Source organism: Triticum aestivum, chromosome 3A (genome assembly GCF_018294505.1).
Source record: "Triticum aestivum cultivar Chinese Spring chromosome 3A, IWGSC CS RefSeq v2.1, whole genome shotgun sequence".
Lineage (NCBI taxonomy): Eukaryota > Viridiplantae > Streptophyta > Magnoliopsida > Poales > Poaceae > Triticum > Triticum aestivum.
The window spans coordinates 47449611-47468628 of NC_057800.1; the positions used below are offsets into that span (position 1 = coordinate 47449611).

Here is a 19018-nt window from a genome sequence, read left to right on the forward strand (position 1 = left end):
AAATTAGAGAAGAGGAGGTTTCGCAACTGGAGTAGCTCCTACATGCCGGCGGCAGGCTGATTTTGCGATGGGTTGGCGGCGGCACCACGCGGGGGCGCAACTCAGTCGGGATCGGGTCAAGACTGTCTTATTTCTGCAACAGAGTGTTTGTTACGGGAAATAACAAGTGGGCATACGGGGCGCGGATACCGGATCGGACGGCTATCAATTCGGGTATCCAACGGTCGTCGAGACGATGGATAAAATCTAAACATCAGCCGGTAGACGCGTAGCAGCATCCTTCTAAAAAAGGTTCAAATATTAAAAAAATGTCTACATTATTTTATTAAGAAATTCAGAATTTTCTCCATGTTTTTTTAGAACTAGAATTTTCTCCATGTGGGCATGACTTTCGCATGTGGCCTGAACCGTGCCACGGGCCGGTGGGCTGGCCCGATACTTCCACAAAATCCCGGGCCCACTGTCACTCCACCACCATGGAGGCTCCCACCCCGGTGACGGCGACCTCCTCTCCTCTCCTTGGAGGCTCGGCGGCGGCGACGGCGGCCATCGCCCTCGGGCAACTCACTGGTTTTAGTCCTGATTTGACCACCCGCCATTCCTTCGTAGCTAACTCACCACCTGCATCCCTTGCCTTGCTTTGTAGGCCGCTGCCCGGCTCGCAAGGACGACCTAGCCCCCTTCTGAGTTCTGAGCTCCCCTCCTATCGCTGATGCATACGGGGAGGTTACTTCGAAATCTGCGGAGGAGGTTCAAGCGTCTTCTCCGACTCCGGCCGACCACCGGCCCCTTCTGTTGGTCCCGGTGAGCCTGCCTGCTTATCTTGTTACATGTACCAGTATGTATTAGCTTCAGAAGAGGTGTCAGCCGTGTGTGCTTTCTGCCGACGCCGTGCTGATAATAATCGTGAAACCACCACGTTCACATGGCATTGCTCCATAGGATACCCACAAGGTGCTCCATCCCCATGTGGCCATCAGTGTCACATCCCATCTCCTCCTGTCAATGCATGACTAGTTGGAAACTTGCAAGGGAAAAGTTTCCCCATTTCCCCAGATCCGTTTGAAAATTGAGGCGGGGCACCTAGAATTCTTGAATGCGTCCAAAGAAAATGACAGCGCCCGGACCGTAATGTCATATCTTTCCATCTCTTGCTAAATGGGATGCCACCTAGTTGCTCAACTCACACCACATCCTCTCAATTCGGCAGCTAGCCACGCTTGTCCAGCTCGCAGATAATCTCGAGAGAGAGAGGGAGCTATGGTGGCTGTGGATGCCTCCACAGGGGTGATGAACGCCCTCCTGTGCAAGCTCTCCAAGCTGCTGGAGGACGAGTACTCCAGGCTCAAAGGCGTGCGCCGTCAGATAACTTTCCTGAGGGACGAGCTGAGCAGCATGAACGCCGTGCTGGAGACGCTCGCCGACGCGGAGCAGCTCGACCCTCTCAAGAGGGAATGGCGGGACAAGGTGCGCGAGCTCTCCTACGACATAGAGGATTGCATCGACGACTTCGTGGACCGCGGCGAGGAGCTGCGGACAGGCCTCAAGGGGTTCTTCAGCAAGCTGAGGAAGCTCAAGGCCCGCCGCGAGATCGCCGGCGAGATAGAGCAGCTCAAGATCCGCACCATCGAGGCGAGCGAGAGGCGCAGGAGGTATGACTTTCTTGAGCCGGCCCAGAGTTCTGGCGCTTCTTCTGCGTCGACCCTCGGCTGCCGGCGCTGTACGAGGATGCGGCTAGGCTTGTGGGCATCGATGGCCCCAAGGAGCATATCCTTGGCTGGTTCTGCAAGGAGAAGGAGCATGATGACCTCAGGGTGTTGCCGATTGTGGGTTCCGGAGGCCTTGGCAAGACCACTCTTGCAAACCAAGTGTACTGTCAGTTAAAAGGCCAATTTCAGTGCACAGCTTTTGTGTCGGTGTCTCGGAATCCAAACATGCAGAAGATTTTACGGCAAATGCTCACGGAGTTTGGGATCAGCGGTGGTGCACTGGATGAGGAACGGCAACTCATCGACAGGATAAGAGACCACCTCAAAGATAAAAGGTAAACCCGGTAACCCACTCATATCATGATTTCTTATTAACATTTTTTTTGAGTTGGTCTTTTTAACATTTTGGTAATGCACATAGTAATGAATATTCGTACACTTCAAGAAATAAAGATGGTCATATGTCTTCAATTCTGTGCAAAATAAGTTTGAAGCATATTTTTAGGGTTGAATGAAAAGTTCAAAGCAATAATAGGCAACTCTCTGTTAAAACATGTAACAGGTACTTGGTTGTAATTGATGATGTATGGGACGTCGAAGCATGGAAAGCTATCAGGCTTGCTCTGTTCAACAAATAAGTGCGGTAGCAGAATCATCACCACAACGCGTAACGTTGCCATCGCATCATATTGCTCAGGCGACAGCAGTTATGTTTATCAAATGGAGTCCCTTAATTCTTCCGACTCCAGACGGCTATTTTTTAAAAGATCATTTGGTTCAGAAGAACTGTGCTACCCTCACCTGGAAGAAGTTTCTAGCCAGATATTGGCAAAATGTGGTGGACTTTCATTGGCGATTATTACCTTGTCCAGCTTGTTAGCTGACAAGCATGCAAACGATGAATGGAACAGGGTGGAGTGAATAGCAAAAAACTACCACATTACGGGCTATCGTTCCGAAAAACTACCGCTTTTTTAAATTTTTCAAAAAACTACCACAAAAGTTGCTGGCTGTTCCAAAAAACCCAAGTGGCCGAACGGTTAAGTTTTAACTGGGGTTATGACATGTGGGGCCCGCCCGTCAGGGTTTTGTCGGCCACAGTGCTCACGGCACGCGGGTGACGGCCGTTAGGGCGCACGGGCCGCCCCGACCAGGTCAAAACGGCCGCCCCCTCACTCTGTCTCCCTCGCGCTCACTCACTCTCACTCTCCCCCCTCACTCTCACTCCCCCCTCGCTCTGTTTCCCCTGGCCGAGCTCTCCATCGTCGCCGACCACCTCAGTTCCTCGTCGCCGGCCAGGATGCCTTCTTGGAATGATGGGGATGAGAGCTCCGACGACAGCATGGGGGGCAACCTGATGGACATGGAGTACTTTGTAAGCCTCATCCTCCTCCTCTCTGTCATTATCTAGGGTTAGGATTAGGGTTGAATCGATTTGGGAATGAGGGTTGATGAGCTGTATATTTGTATGGATGGATTCGTTTGGTTTGGTTATCTATTAGTTTTGATCTAGGGTATGGATGGATTCGTTTGGTTTGGTTATCTATTAGTTTTGATCTAGGGTATGGATGGCACTGTGATGTCTGATCTGACCTTGAGCAAGGCAAAGCTTGACTCAAGTTGAACTAGTTGATGCATTGGTTCTGATCTACCTTTTACTGCATGTAGGACACACCTGACACCATCCCTGAGCCACTCTGGTGTGGTGCTCCCATGGAGGAAGTTGCCAAGTGTACTCTGCACGATATGAAGCCTAGGAAGTGTGTTGCTTTTGAAGGTGCTAACACTGGGAGGAGGTTCTATGGATGCCCTGTTCAGGTGAGTAATTGAGTATGCTGGGTGGATTCAGTTATGCCTAGTGGATTCAGTTATGCCCAGTGGTTACTGAATTTGTACATTAACTCTGTTTGAACTGAATTTAGTACTGAATTTATGGTTACATGTCCTCCTTGTGTACCAATCCTCTTTTTGAATTGAAGTTAGAACTGAATTTATGCATTTTTTGAAGTATGTGTTCTCTGATCAAACTATAGGGAGGTGTGAATTGTGGTGTAGTTCAGTGAGTTGATCCTGCCTGGCCTTATGTACTTAAGAACTGCCTCATCAAGTTGTGGGAAATGTTCCATGAGCAAAACCTTGGAAGGATTCAAGACAAGCATGCATATGAGGATGAGGTTGCCAAGTTGAAGAAGGACTATGATCTGCTCTGCACTGAGTATCATAAAATGGTTGATGATGTTAGCAAGATGTTTGACTGGCAGGATGGTGTTGGCAAGATTGACTACCAAAAAGCAATGGATGCTGAGAAATTTGAGAAGCAGAAGGAAGAGCTTGAGCTGGAGATGAAGATGGAGAAGCTAAGGCTAGCAAAAGAACAGAGATGTATCCTTCAGGCCCAGGCAGACATAATTCACAACACCAGGAAGGCAATGAAAGAGATAAAGGTGGACAGGGATCTTCTTGCACAAGAGAAGACAGAGCTTGAGAAAGTAGTTGCTGATCTGCTGAATGCTGGCCATGGGAGCAAGGAAAAGCTTGAGAAAATCAAGGCCATACTGGAGGCTTGAAGATTTGGACAATGGTGGTTAAGTAAGTAAGGTGGCCTACACATATAACAGGCCTTGCAAGATGATGGTAGGAGTATATTTTGTGCAGTCCTATATGAACTGTTTAAGTTATGGTAACTAGAGTGGCGGAGAACCTTTGCTAAGTCTGGCTTATGTTATTGTACTGTTAAGAACCTATCTATCTTAAGTAATGCAGTGAACTGTTTTATTTCTTTAGGTTGTTTTTCCTGAAAGTAGCAATGCTGAACTAGTATATTTTTGGGCCTAAAACCATTATGTACACATTGTGGGCTTAGACTGGGCTGTTTTATTACTACACCTACCTACCACCAACCATTAGTAGTCTATAAAGCCCACCCCTTGAGTGAAACCGCAGTCAATCCCCCCATCCCCACCCTTCTCAACCCCCAGCCGCCAAAGAAACCCTAGAATCCAAGGGAGAGATGGATCCTGGAGAGGTCATAGATGAAGAAGAAGAGGTGCCCAGGCAAGCCAGGCACAAAGATGCAAGGAGGAGGGCGAGAAGGCAACTTGCTGAGATGATCCTTGCAGCACGCAACCGCAAGGACATAGAGCAGTTCCTGGAGGCATTCCCCCTGGTTCCAACCCTAGTGATGATGATATCATCTACTGGGCAAGGAGGAGGGCAAATTTGCATCCCTTTCAGGTCACTAGGTAGAGGTGGACTAGGATTCTGTACCCATGATGCTGCTGTTATGTTTCTGTGTTCCTAGATCTGTCTTTCTATCTATGTGATGTTTGAAGTTGGTGTAAGAACAATTTTGAATGAGCTATGTATGTGATGAATCAAGTTGTCTATGATGCAATGCAATGTATGAAGCTGGTGAAAGAATAATGTTGAATGATCTATCTATGTGATGAATCAATCTATCTATGATGCAATTTATGAGTGAATCTTTTATCTATATTTGTATGTATGAATGAATTGAACTGGTGATCTTGATGTTTTAAGTTAGATATGTTATGGTTTGGTCAGATGGCCATATCTTGTTGTTTTAGGTTTGATCTCTTATGATTTGGTGCCTAGATGGGCAAATCTTGATGTTTTAGCTTTGATATGTTAGGTTTTGGTCCTAGATAGCCACTTTGGGGTTGGTCGACAAGTAGCCACCCAAAGTGGCCAAATTTGGGTGGCTTTAGGGTTGGTCGACAAGTTCCACCCCAAAGTGGCCAAATGTGGCCACTTTGGGGTTGGTCGACAACTAGTCACTGTTGGGATTGGTTGACAAGTTGCCCCCCCCCCCAAAGTGACCAAATTGACCTAATCATATCAATCAATTATCAACAGAATAAATCACTTGATCTACATAACAATGCTCAGCATAAGAAATAATTTCATATGAAACAATTCATAACCTAGGACATATCAAATGAAAATAGAGCTTGACAGCAGATAACTTAATTGTTCCAAGCAGTTCAAACACAGACCATATAACTTAATTGTTCCAAGAAGTTCATACATAGACCACATAACTTAATTGTTCAAATGAAAACGGAGTTCACTGCAAATAACACAGATAGCAAGCATGCCTAACAAGCAGAGTTCAAGGCATAAAGCATAATTGAGTGCAACACATTCAATGGTTGTCACTGGCTGTGAAATACAAAGCAAGTTTGCTTGGGGCCTTCCTCTTCCTATTAGAACCAACATCAGCTTGACCTGATGTTGATGCTGCCCTTGGAGCATTGAAACCTCTTGCACTTGACCTGGTGTTCTTTGCTGGAGATGATGCACTTGACCTAGTGTTGTTGGCTGGTGCTGAAGCAGGTGGTGGGTTCTTTCTCTTTCTTGATCCACCTGTTGAAACTGCAGTAGATGTGGCTGCCCTTGTTGTAGCAGATGTGGTTGCCCTTGTTGAAGCTGTTGCTGGTTTCCTGCCCCTAAGTGGTCCTAAAACTGGAGAAGGACCTGCAGCTGGAGCTGGACCTGAAGCTGGAGCTGGACCTGATGATGTGGCCCTAGCTGGAGGTGGCCTGCTTGGTGCTGAAGTTGCTGGGTAGGATGCCCTGTTTTCCTACAATTAAAAATAAGTTGTATCTCACAAGATGTATGCATTAAAAACAAGTAGCAGATTTTCCTTGTTGAACTGGCTTAGTTACCTGGTGGTTGTTTTTCCTTGTCATAAACTTGGCCTTAAGTCTGTCTCCACACATTATCCACCTGTGGCCTTGCAGACCACAGTTACTGCATGTTATTGTGCCCATCCTTGATGTATCCTTTGGAGCTGGCACCTCAAATTCACCCTTTCTCCTAGCTGTTTGCTTCTTGCCTTTCTTCTCCCTAAAAACTGGTGGTTCTATGTCTGGTGTGTTGGTGTTGGGCCAGAATTCAGGGCCAGGGACAAGGTAGATGATGTGCTGGTATGCAGCCTTATACATTGGCTTCTTAAAGAATGGATGCACATAATCTTCTGGGTGAACTTTTATCTTCTGCATTGCAGATATTGCATGGTGGCAAGGTGATCCAGTCATGTCCCACCTCCTGCAAGAGCAGCTCCCTACATCAAGGTTCACACAATATGTGTTCTCTCCACTAGTTACTTGCCAGATGTTGGGACCATCCATGTTTGCTTCACAGTATTTAGCCCACTTTTTGCTCTCCTCAAGCTTCTCCATGTAATGTGGGGTTATTTCCCACCTATAACTCTCTGTTTTCTCTCTGATGCCCTGGTACTTAACCATTAGTTTGGTCCTCAACCCTTCAAACATGGTCTTAATTGGTTTTGACCTAACATCTAGAATCATTTTGTTGAAAACCTCACTAAGGTTGTTCACTACCAAGTCAGTCTTGCACACATGATCCATTGCATATCTAGCCCAACACTCCTTAGGGATGCCATTCAACCACATGTAGGCTGGTTCACACGCTGCTTTCAAACCTGCCATTCCTTCTTTGTGACCATGTTCAGTGAAGGAATAGCTAGCTTTGTCAACCCATTTCTTAAGTTCTTCTGCTCTAAAGCCAGCTGACTGGAAGTTGGCATATATGTGTCTTAGGCAATATCTTTGTGGGGATTGAGAAAATACTTCATTAATTGCTTTAAGAAGGCCCTGTTGTTTGATTACATAAGGTAGTAATGAGATAACTATAGTAGCATTGCTATGTGCATAAGAATAATACAGAGTCAGAGAAAATACCTTCTGCTTGTCAGACATGATGGTGTAGTTCCCAAACTGATTGCTGGTGCCAATGCAGACTCTAAGTTGGTTTAAAAACCAGGTCCAGCTAGGCCCATCCTCTTTGTCAACCACCCCAAAAGCAATTGGGAACACATTGTTGTTCCCATCTCTCCCAGTTGCTGCCAATATCTACTGGCCTGTGGATAACTTGATGAAGCAACCATCAAGTCCTGCATAAACAAAGATAGTTAGGGCAAAATTGAATAACTTGATTACATTTCTAACATGATTAAATCACTGATTTGTACCTATGAAAGGCCTACAACCAGCAAGAAATCCATCAAGGGTTATTGTACCAGCTGCTCATGTGCATCAGGTACCTTTGGGTCATACCATTTCCTCTCTTTCTTCTTCTTCAATCTTCTCTTCCTTCCAGAAGGTAGTCTTGGAGTCTCCCCATCTGAGTCAGAAATCCCCACATCACTAGGGAAGCAATACTCATCAGCTTCAGGTACAAAATCTTGAAACTTTGGGATCTCTGGCTGACTGTGAGCTCTGGAAGTTGGACCTGGATTTGCTGCTGCTCTTCTCACAGGCTTGAGTTTCTCAGGCCTGCATTTTTCCACAACTATTTCCTCTCCACCGTCAGCCTCTTTCTCCTCCTGCCAAAACTCTGAAACATCAGTGTCACCTTCAAACTGTGGTCTGTCTTCTACAACATCTCTTTCTTCTTCATTTCCAATATTTTCTTCACCTCTCTTCCAAGCCTTGTAAGACATCTTTATCCCTCTATAGTCACCCCTATCAATCTCAAAGTCTGAGGATGATTTGTCAATATCATCATCCTCTTGACCAGCAGCCTGTCCATCATCATCTCCACCATTAGCTTCTGAAATGTTGAAGTTACAACTTTGCTGTGTGTTCAAATTAACTTCAAGAGGGTGGACCACTCCATCTTGTGACAGACTTAACACAAAACCAGGACCCCCCACTGGACTGCCTATTGGAATTTGTTCTTCACAAACATTGTGAGCCCTGTTACAATCAACATCTCTATCTTCATTTGCCTTGGAAACAATGATATTGAGCACTGTGAAATCTGAGTGGTCTATCATTTCTTCAACTGCATCTTGACTGTCCAGAAGAAATAAACCTTCCTGTCCAATCCCTTGTTCTTTTACCCAGTACATGTAGTCATCTGACCCATAGCCTTCAGTCTCAGTAAGTGCTATCAAGTTCAGAAATGTGATGTCTGAAACAGAAAATCTCCTTTCCATATTATCTCTGCCCTGGAAATGCAGCCTAACCTCCCAAATTTCATCATCCAGCCTGCATTACATAATATGTTATTTGAAAAGCCCAACTAACTAAGTGTTTTTTGCTACAAAAATTCAGTGCACACTAACTATAAAGTACAGTAAGGAATCTGAATCCAACAAATGCTTCTCTGAATCCACCATGCATTTCTACTAAATCTAACTAATCCTTCAGTGCTAAGTGATACTGTTGCATCCAAAACATGCCACAGAGTGTTTGCTCAACTATTATTCAGTGCATGTTCATGTTCTAAGATGAATCACATCAACATCAACCTAGGGTTTGGTCAAAAAACTAACTAAATTATACTATGTTGTTTGAAATGAACAAGCAGAAATACAAAAACTGTTGAAGGAGCTCATAAGAGGAAAAAAACTTACTCCACCCCTCCAAATGCAGAGGCCCAGTGCTGGGAGTTGGCCGGATCTGCCTGCACAGCGCTAGCAAGAGACCTTGCTGCTCTGTACTCAAGCGAGAACTGGCAACCATCAGGCGACGGCGGTGTAGCCTGTGGCGTAGGAGCATGTATCAGAGCTGCAGCCTGTGGTGTCCGCTGCGGCGGCGGCGGCGCCGCCGCCTGGGTTGCGAAGCTACCACTCCCCAGCCAGTTATCAACCTCTGAGAACTCGCCGCCTACATCCCCCCTTCCACCTTCACCCGTTGAATGGCCGCCATCGCCTAGTTTCGCCACCGCCGCCGCCATCGGAGAGGGAGGCGCGCACGAGAGAGAGGGAGACAAAGAGGGGGAAGACAGAGTGAGGGGGCGGGCCGGATCCGTTTGACCTGGTTGGGACGGCCCGTGCGCCTTAACGGCCGTCACCCACATGTCATAACCCCAGTTAAAACTTAACCGTTCGGCCACTTGGGTTTTTTGGAACAGCCAGCCACTTTTGTGGTAGTTTTTTGAAAAATTAAAAAAAGCGGTAGTTTTTCGGAACGATAGCCCGTAATGTGGTAGTTTTTTGCTATTCACTCGAACAGGGTGCTAACAGCTATTGGCTCGGCACTTGCAAATGGTCCTAATGCTGGGAACATGACAAAGATATTGTCTCTGAGCTATTTTGATCCTTCTCACCGTATGAGAACATGTTTGTTGTATTTGAGTGTATTCCCAGAAGATCATAGGATTGATAAACAGCGTTTGATAGGTCGATGGGTCGCGGAAGGATTCATCCACGAAGAACGAGGGCGAAGTGCTTATGAAGTAGGCGAGGGCTATTTCAATGACCTCATCAACAGAAACTTGATCCAGCCAGTTGATGTAGAGTATGGCCAGCCCAAGGCGTGCCGGGTTCACGACATCATCCTTGATTTCATTACATGCAAGGCTGCTGAAGAAAATTTCGTCACGTTATTCGATTCCGTGGAGCATGGACATGCTTCAGATTACAGGGTTCGTCGGCTTTGTGTCGAGAATCGCAACAGCAATAAGGTTACCATACCAACAAGCCTGATACTATCCCATGTCCGATCACTTACTGTATTTGGACACTGCATGCAAGAATCTTTGTCGACATTCCCCGCCCTTCGTGTGTTGGACCTGGGAGAATGTTGGGAGTTAGAAAACCATCATCTTGCAAATATTGGAAAGTTGCTTCATCTCAAGTACCTGCGTCTCAGACAATCTAGAATTACTGAGCTCCCCGGAAAAATTGGAGAACTGCGGTATTTGGAAACACTGGACATCAGAGGTACCAGGATCCAGGAACTGCCACCAACTATTTCCAGGCTTCAACGATTGGCACATCTACATGTTAATCACATGATTAGGTTTCCGGACGGCGTAATTGGGCAGATGCAGAGTTTAGAAGAGGTGGAGAATTTCGGCGTCTTCTCCTATGAACAGGGCAAGTGTCTGCGAGAGTTCAGTCAGCTAAGTAAGCTGAGGACACTGAAAGTACCAAATGGTTGGTCACATGACACAACCAAAAGGAGCCATCTTGAGGTTATCGAGGGTTACTTGGAAATTTTATTGTCTTCATGCAATCTTCATCATCTCTATTTCCTCGACAGTTATGGCGGTGCAGCCTTCCAGCTTACCGCTACCCAGTGTCACTTGAATCGTCGTGCCCTACTGATGCGTGTGTCCTCAGGAAGCTCCACATCACGTACTGTTACATTGACAAGGTTCCAGGTTGGATGAGCCTGCTTGAAAACCTCGGGGAACTAAACCTTTATATGTTCAGTGTGAGACCAGAAGATGTTGCGGTTCTTGGAGCAATTCCATCTTTGCATTTTCTTGGACTGAGGACTTACTTCGGCACAGATGGGAGGATCTTGGTCGCCGGCTTCAGAAGCTTGAAGTATTTCGACCTGGAAATCTTCTGCTGCGGGACCTCGCTGGAGTTTGAAGCAGGGTCGATGCCGAGTCTTGAGCAACTCAAGCTTGAGCTCCGCGTGCACAAGATGGAGTGCCTGAATGGCGCTTCTGATTTCGGCATCCACCGCCTCTCCGCCCTCACCAAGGTTGAGATCAGCATTTATGGCGACACCGATGGTGTCTACGATCTGTATGAAGACATCACCGTCAAATGCGTCGCGAGCCGCCTCGAAACCGCCATCGAGAATGCCTTGGGTGTGTGCGTGTGTTGTGGTGGCGTGCATTGTACTGGGTTGTGAGGATCGTGCTTTATATATAAAGCGGGGCGAAAGCCTTTTTCGGTAAACCGCCATCGAGAAGCTTCCCAAGCATCCTGCTCTCTCGTTTCTCCCGGGTGGATTATCGCCATGTCTGCATTTTGGAAAGTTCATCGAATCCGTAAGTTCTCTTCTCTGCCACAGTTGCTTGCATCGATCACTTCATTTCAATCGCCGTATTATTGACTAATACATTGCTCTGTTCACTGGGCTTTGTATTCATTTTCCTTCTGGTGCTTGATCGAAGCAGTACAATCGAAGGTATGGAGAGTCAACATGGAGTATTGGAGGTTGTGAAATTGAAGAGGAACATGGGGAGACAAGTACGAGCTGAATAAACTTGAGCGGAAAGGTTGCCACATGTCGCGCCGATGGTACGCCTTCCCTGCACCCTAATTTTCATTATTTAATACTTCCTCAGTCTCAAATTATTGTCTTAGATTTGTCTAGATAGGGCTAAGACGACTAATTCGGGCGGAGGGAGTATATGGCTACTGTCTTTTAAACTCATACTGGTGTTGAACTAACCATTGTTATTTCCTTTCTGGCGTTTCAAGCAGCACCAGGATGACTGAAGAAAAAGAAGATCAATGCCCTGATGTTGAGTCTTCTTTGCTGTTGTTTCAAACTTTTTGGGACTCTGTCTAGGTCCCTACTCGCTGTCATTTCTGTACTGCTGCTCTACTTTGGGTTGTTGTATTCATTGATGTTTGAGTATCTGCGCCTTCGTATTTTCCGTTGGAGCTACATCTGTGATTGTCGGTCTACCGTATCTAATCAGAGATGCAGGGATTGGGGATTGTTATCCTGAAGCGTGGATACTAACGGACTTAATGCATCTGTTCCGCCTGTGGTTTCGTTGAGCCACTATGATATACTCCCTCCGATCCAAAACAATTGTCGTGGTTTTAATTCAAATTTGAACTAAATCCATGACACTTATTTTGGTTTGGAGGGAGTATATTTTTGTAGGGTCTGTCTAAATTCGTTCGTTTAAATTCGTCCGCATGCCTGGAGTCAGTTTCCCTGTTCGTTTTGTGTTGGCCTGCGTTGGCTCACCACGTGGGCTGCTGTTGGGTTGTATTGACATTGTCCCTTCGTTGTGCCTGTGTTTGTTTTTTAATTTTTTATTTATTTGTGCTTTTTACTGGAATTGGTAGAACATTGTCCCGTTGGTGTATTGCTACACAACACAATGTAGCTCTTATTTTTCACCCTAGCATTGCTAATGCTCTGTTCCTTCTTTTTTTGTCATCCTGTTTTCTTTTTCAATTTTTTTGTATTTTTAAATGATAAAGGAATATTTAATGGAACAAAGAAAAAAAAATAAAAACAAACAAAATAAAAAGAAGAGCACAATTTAATTGTCTGTGACCTACGAATAACTATATGTGTCCGACTAGTGTGCAAATGGGTATCAATATTATTTTGGAAGGGGAAAAAGTAATTTGCATGTGAATGACATGTAATTGTGTGCGATATGTAATTGTGTTCGATCAAGGACATGCAATTGCATGTGGCTGACATGTGTGCAACTAGGTAGACGAAGAAAGCAACTCATGTGGCCGACGTGTGTGCCACCTAATGGCAAATATTGAAAAAAGAAAAACAATTAAGTTTGATGGTAAATATTTAAAATACGGATTTGAATCTTCCCTCATCCCTCACAAAACAACAAAGAGTTGCACTCTCTTTGAAGACATGCAATTATAGTCTGGCGACGCTTGCACTTGCGTGCATAGTAGCAACTGCAATTGCCTTCCTTCACCCGGACAAAACGGTACTAAGTTGGAGTTGCAATCAGGAGACGCATATGCAATTGCGTAACTATTGGAAGACATGCACTTGCAGTCGGGACGAAGCTTGCAGTTGTGTGCCTACTAGCATACTCCCTTCACAACAACATTAAAAATGTGTCCGAGGATCTGGACAAGTAACTCTTCTCTCCTTTAATATGATCCTTTTTATGAGAAAATGAGCGCCGTTGTCAGAATCAGACACAAAAAAAATATTTTTTCTTTCTTCATCCTTGGAAAAACAAAAAAACACAAAAGAAGAATAGGAAAAAAATTGTATGATTTCAAAAAATAAGAAAAAAAACACAAACTGGTTGTGAGACCGGGTGCTTGATTTGTGTTTGCAGGCATGGCAGAAAACGTGGGTGTTATGGTGCTCGTGTGACACATAGTGAGGGTAGGGGATTCACGGGGGAGCTCCCCCCTCCGACCAAGCAAAAAAGTCTAGTTGCAAAAAATGTTTGTAAAAAGACATGTAGTTATACTCCAGGGGAAAGCGATTGCAATTGCATGACTAGTTGTCCTCCTCTCTCTTGCCGCCGCCCCTTCGACAAAATAAAGGCGCCTAGTTGCAACTAAGTTAGAAGACACTAAGTTACGACCATGCTAGAAGACATGCGGTTGCATGGTATAGTTGGACATGCAGCTGGACACCTCTCTCTCGCTGCCGCCCCCTCTGACGAAATAAGGGCCCCCCTGAGTTGCGACCAAGTTACAAGACATGCAGTTGCATGCCCATTGTGGGACATGCAACTGGCCCCATCTCTCTCGACGGCGTCCCCTCCGACCAAACAAGAGTCCATCCCAGTTGCGACCATGGTCTAAGACATGTAGTTGCGTGCCTAGTGTGGGACATGCAACTGGGCCTCTCCCCGTACAGCAAAAAATGGAAGTTGAGTTGCAACCAAGTTATAAGACATGCAGTTGCAACCAAGTTATAAGACATGCAGTTGCAACCAAGTTATAAGACATATAGTTGTGTGCCTAGTGTGGGGCATGCAACTGGGCCCCATCTCTCTCGATGCCGTCCCCTCTGACAAAACAAAGGTCACCCAGTTGTGACCAATTTAGAAGACATGGAGCTGCGTGCCCATTGTGGGACATGCAAACTGGCGCCTCTCCCCGCACAACAAAAATGGAAGTTGAGTTGCAACCAAATTATAGGACATGCGGTTGCGTGCCTAGTGTGGGACATGCAACTGGTGCCTCTCCCCGTACAACAAAAAATGAAAGTTGAGTTGCTACCAAGTTATAAGACATGTAGTTGTGAGTTGTGACAATGCTCAAAGACATGCAGTTGCGTGCCCGTTGTGGGACATACACCTAGCGCCTCTCCCCGTACAACAAAAATGGAAGTCGAGTTGTAACCAAGTTATAAGATATGCAGTTGCGACCAAGTTAGAAGACATGCAGTTGCATGCCTGGTGTGGGGCATGCAACTGGGCCCCATCTCTCTCGACACCGCCCCCTCCGAAAAAACAAGGGTCCGACAAAACAAATGTCCTCCCAGTTGCGACCAAGTTAGAAGACATGGAGTTGCATGCCCATTGTGGGACATGCAACTGGCGCCTCTCCCCACACAACAAAAATGGAAGTCGTGTTGCAACCACACTATAAGACATGCAGTTGCGACCAAGTCAGAAGATATGCAGTTGCACACCTAGTGTGGGACATGCAATTGGGCCCCATCTCTCTCTATGTCGTCCCCTCCGACAAAACAAAGGCCCCCTAGTTGATACCAAGTTAGAAGACATGAAGTTGCGTTCCCATTGTGGCATATGCAACTGGCGCCTCTCCCCGGACAACAAAAATGGAAGTCAAATTGCAAACAAGTTATAAGACATGCAGTTGCACGCCTAGTGTGGGACATGCAACTGGGTCCCATCTCTCTCGACGTAGCCCCCTTCGACAAAACAAAGATCCCCTAGTTGATACCAAGTTATAAGACATGCAGTTGCGTGCACATTGTGGGACATGCAACTGGCGCCTCTCCCCGCACAACAAAAATGGAAGTCGAGTTGCAACCAAGTAAAGCAAACAAAAGGGCTATACAAATCCTAGTTATGGCCCAATAATACATTTGAGGGGATTTGAGTTCAAAGATAAGCTTCAAAAACATGGATCTGATTTCACGAAAGTAATGTTTCAGCAAAATCATATTCTTCGACCTACTAATGTCGACTAGAATAAAACAAAACAAGTGAATTGAATCACTCTTGCTAATGGCTTTAGTAATGTGTATGAGGGGATATGAGAGAAGCACTTCTTGAGACACCAAAAAATATCCCAGTAAAGAACAATATAAATGATAGCACTCACCAGATTAAAAAAACAAAAAAATGTGTCAAAAAATAGATAACTAGCAGAGGTTTATATCCTAAAAGACAAAAAAGAATGTCAACTTAGCAAAAACCCTAAACACACGTCTGTCTTGTCACCTACTCATGAACATATGGTGTAAAAAATGCACTATAGTCTCTGTACAGAGAGGGTGTAAAAATGTATCTACAAGTACGCATAAACATAAAAAAAGGTGTTGATAAAAAACTACTTGCTGTACAATTCAATGGAGAAACACACTTCATCTTCAGTCTCTTGGCCTACTAAAAGAAATTTAGTACTACTAGTTGCAAAACAATCTTTACTGGAAAGAACCTCAAAATAAATAGCAATAAAAGGGAAAAAATCGGAATGACACTTGACAGTGGCACGTAAAAGCGGAGCTTTATTTATCGAGATAAGTGAATCTACCTACAAGCAAAGAAACAAGTTTCATCATCAAAAAATCCACCACACCAATATTGCCGATAGACAAGCGTGAGCGAGAGACACTATTGTGCATGAACGCACAAAAATTAAACCTAAAAAAATAAGGTCTAAACTATGGGGGCGATTCTCTGCTTGAAACTATTAATCACATATTTGACACAAACAAAAAAGAAGGCGTTGGGGGGGGGGGGGGGGGGGGGGAGTATGGACATACAAAATCCTAACTACTCTACTGGATACATGGGCACAGTGACAAACTGCTACGGTGCAGCAGACATGCAATTAGCATCAGTCCCAGGACAAGACCTCATGTTGCTTACTCACACAGCGCTACAATTATATCAGAATAATTTCAGAATAAGAAGCAAAAGAACTAAACTAACTGAAATTAAACACTAAAAAGTGCAGTTAACTTGGCGTTTTCCTCTTCTTAATCACCACGGGGTGGCCGCTTCCCCTTCCTCACTCTTTAATGCAGCCCCAAAACAAACACAGAAAATAAAAATGACCCGCACCAAAACACAGCCCAGCCCCAGCCCATCAGCAGCGCTCGCGTACCGGGATCACCAGTTCGACGGGGAAAAACAAAAGCGGGCCTGCCCACGCCTTAACAGGCCGAAACAAGGGACAAAAGTGACCCAACATGAATCTACAAGGTGCTACAGATCGGACGGCTAGCCAGTCGACTGAGACTTCGCGAAGTCTCAGTCGACTGATTTTTAGCAGCGCCGATTTTTGTATATGAACGCGCCGAAACCAACTATATTTTCTGGTTTCCTTTGTGAAAATGAATGCCACGTAGCAGATTCTAGGAAAAAGACTTAATGAAAAAGACTTTCGCTCTGTTATATATATAAAGCACCAACATCCGAGCCGATACAAACGACAACACGCCACACCAACACACACCCAAGGCCAGATACATATATATGTGCCAAGGACCTACAACAACAACACACTGGACGACTCGAAGTAGACTAAACAATGACTGTAAGCAACACTACGGAGCCGCCGAAGCCCTTCACGCTGAAGATACCACGAAGAGGTGAAGCTGAGAGTCGACGAACCGTGAGCTTCAAGACAGTGCCTTCACGAAGGATACAACACCGAAGCGCCATCACTGCCCGATCCAAAGATCTAGATTTTCATCCGGAGCACGACGAAGGGAGAGGAGCAACCATAACGGAGACTTCAGGAAGATGACAATGACCACGGGTGCCGCCTCCGTTGGCGCGGCCAATGCCAGGCAGGATTTTCACCCCGGCAATCATACTCCGCCTTCGCCCAAGGTGCCGCCAGGCACAAGACCCTAATGGCACACCACCACGAAACATCAAACCGCCAGCCACCACGCGCGCCTCCACGACCATGGCTGCTAGCCGCCCGCACCTGAGCCACGAGCTCAGCCCACGAGCACCGCAGCTCCCGCCACCCAGACCGCCGTCCAGGAAACAAGACACCCCATAGGTTCTTCAAGTTGCGAGCGATGAACCGACCGGCTTGCTCCAACCGCCGGCAGAGTTGCCGGTGACCAGAACGACCAGACCGATCAGGAAGCCACCAGGTCTAAGAAGAGGTGAAGCGGGAGCGGACATCGTCAACGCTCGACACCCCTGCCGGTGACGGGTGACCCGACCACATCGAAGCCACCTATCACACCCACCACCTCTTCCAAACGCCACCCCTGACGCCCAACCTTTGCTCCCAGCTGGATCTGCATCTGGCAAGGACCGACCACCCGCCCAGCTACGCGGGGATCGCCAGACCGGCCGTAGCCGAAGCCGAAGACAACCAACAGGGCATCCACACAGGCCACCTGCGAACAAACAGACGCCAAACCTGACTCCAGCCGTCGCCGCAACGCCGGCCCGACCAAGCACCGTGAGGCCACCACGCCGTAGCCCACGCCCATCACAACGACCAACGCCGGGCCGCTGCCTCCAGCTCGCGCCCCTTGCCCACACCAGCTGGAAGGATCCAGCCGCAGCAGGCGTCGTGTCTATAACAACACCAAATCAAATAAGTCAGTCAAATAGTTCCAATCAGCAATATGTCTCCGTCCCATATCCCAAGAGATTCGAACGAATGACCCAAATAATGAAAGCACATGGACCTACAAACCACATTGAATTTTCAGGACACAATGGAATGTTTGAGGTGCTTTGTAGTTTTGATGAATCTTTATAATAGATCTGATCATTTTTGCAAAAAAAGAAAGAATGGAAGACATTTGGAAACTAAAATTAATTATGTGTTTCATATTGTGCTATAGAGCGTAAGGGGGAAATGTTATTACGTGACAAATAATATTGTATGACTGAACTGAAAAATATAGTTTATCAGGCTATACCGAAAAACTACAGCATCCGGCATAATTAACATAAAACTACATCTAGCTCGCTCATTTGAAAAGTTACATGTGTAGACTGCTTCGTCATTGTCCCACCTCGACACCATCCATCATCTTCATTCAGCTTCATGTCAGGCCCAGTCTGTTGCCATGCTTTCCTCCAAGGCGATCCGACGTGACTCCTGGGCATTAGTTGTTTCTTCTTCTGCTGGTTCTGCAGCCTTGGCTAAGGTGGCTCTTTAGTGTGTCTTTGCTGCGCAAGCCGAGCTGCTACGCTCTTAGCTGCAAGGCACGCCTTCCTTATAGATGGTGAAGGCGATTCAACCTCTGCGTGATGTGGTTAATTCAATGCATGGATGGTTGTTGCAGGCTGGGAGCCTTCTGGAGCGTGCATATGTTGCTCTAAGCAGGCTATCTCCTGCGATGGTTGAGGCACCACTCCCTCCTATGCCGCCTCCTCCGCCTAAGATGGTTGTTGACTTCGAGGGCGACAAAGATGTGGATCTCTACGGATGCTTTTCTGCTCGTGCTTCGAGCTTCTCGCCCCATGTTGGGTCTAGTTCGGCGCCCTATGTGTTGCCGAACTCCGAGGGTGAGGCCCCCGCCGAGGTTGTGTCTCTGATGTTGTAGGTCATGCCCGAGCTGCAGATGTTGTGTGGCGAACCTATTTCGTCTTTATCGATGAGCAGCTCAAGTTGGACTCTTTCCAGGCTTCAGAGGTGGACCTGGTGT

The 19018-nt window shown here is 46.3% G+C and overlaps 1 pseudogene; it reads left to right on the plus strand.

Moving 5' to 3' along the window:
• The first annotated feature begins 467 nt into the window (after nucleotides 1-467).
• Nucleotides 468-18916, plus strand: LOC123060159 (disease resistance protein Pik-2-like; annotated as a pseudogene).
• The last annotated feature ends 102 nt before the right edge of the window (nucleotides 18917-19018 follow it).